Here is a 1,774-nt window from a genome sequence, read left to right on the forward strand (position 1 = left end):
ACCCTAACCCTAAACCTAACACTAAACTCCACCCTAACCCTAACCCTAACTCTAACCTGCACCCTCACCCTCACCTTAACTCTAACCCTTACCCTAACAATAACACTAACCGTAACCCTAACCATCACCCTAACCCTAATCCTCACCCCCACCCTCACCCTCAGCCTAACCCTAAGCCTAAACCTAACCCTCAACCTAACCCTCACATTCACACTCACCCTAAAGCTAAACCTAAACGTAACCCTATCCCTAATCCTCAACCTAACCCTCACACTCACCCTAACCCTAACACTAACCCTAACCCTAAACCTCACCCTAACCCTCCCCAAACCCTAATTCTAACCCTAAACCTCACCCTCACCCTAACCCTAAACCCAACCCGAATCCTAAACCTCACCCTAACCCTAACCCTCACCCTCACCCTCAACATCACTGTAATTCTTACTCTAACCCTAACAATAACAGTAACCCTATCCCTAACCCTAACCCTGACAATAACCCTCACCCTCAGCGTCACCCTCACTGCAAACTTAACCCTAAACATAACACTAACAATAACCCTAACCCTAACCATAACCCTATTCCTCACCCCCACCGTCACCCTCAGCCTAACGCTAACATAACACTAACACTAACCCTAACCCTCACCGTAACCCTAACCCTAACCCTAAACCTAACACAAACCCTAACCCTAAACCAAATCCTAAACCTAACCCTCACATTAACCCTAAGCCTAACCCAAACCTAACCCTCACACTCACCCACACCCTAACCCAAATCCTAAACCTAACCCTATCCTATCCCTAACCCTCACTCTATCCCTCACCCTAGCCCTCACCCTAAACCTAATCCTAACCCTAACCTCATTATAACCCTCACCCTAACCCTAACACTAAACCTCACCATAATCCGAACCCTAACCCTCCTCCTCATGCTCGGTCCAAGCCTAAGCCTAAGCCTAAGCCTAAGCCTAACCCTAACCCTCACCGTATCCCTCACCCTAACACTAACCCTAACTCTAACCCTAAACCTCACCCTCACCCTAACCCTAACACTAACCCTAACCTGAATCCTAAACCTCATCGAACCCTAACAATAACTCACACCCTCCCTCACCGTAACCATATAAATCTAACCCTAACCCTAACCCTAACAATAACCCTAACCCTAACCCTAACCCTCACCCTAACCATAACCCTCACCCTAACCCTAGCCCTCACCCTAATACTTACCCTCACGCTAACACCAACCCTAACGCTAACACTAACGCTCACACTAACCCTAAAAATCACCCTACCCCTAAACCCCACCCTAACACTAACCTTAAACCTCAACCTCACCCTAGCACTCACCCTAACCCTAACCCTCATCCTCACCCTAAACCTCACACTAACCCGAACAATAAATCTCAATCTAACCCTCAGCATCACCCTAACCCTAAACCTAAAACTCACCCTAACCCTAAACCTCACCTTTACCGTAACGCTCTCCCTCAGCCCAACACTCATCTTTACCCCTACTGTCACCCCCACCCTAAGACTCACCCTAACCCTAACCCTCACCCTAACCCTCACTTTATCCCTAATCCTACCCCTAAACCTCAACCTCACCCTAACCCTAACTCTAACCCTAACCCTAACACTAAACTTCACCCTAACACTAACCCTAACCCTCACCCTCACCGTAACCGTAACCCTAACCCTAAAAATTAACCTAACCCTAACCCTAACACTCACCCTAACTCTCACCCTACCCTAATTCTTCCCCTAAACCT

The sequence above is a fragment of the Dipodomys merriami genome, unplaced genomic scaffold (assembly GCF_024711535.1).
Source record: "Dipodomys merriami isolate MVZ:Mamm:240054 unplaced genomic scaffold, mDipMer1.0.p SCAF_118, whole genome shotgun sequence".
NCBI lineage: Eukaryota > Metazoa > Chordata > Mammalia > Rodentia > Heteromyidae > Dipodomys > Dipodomys merriami.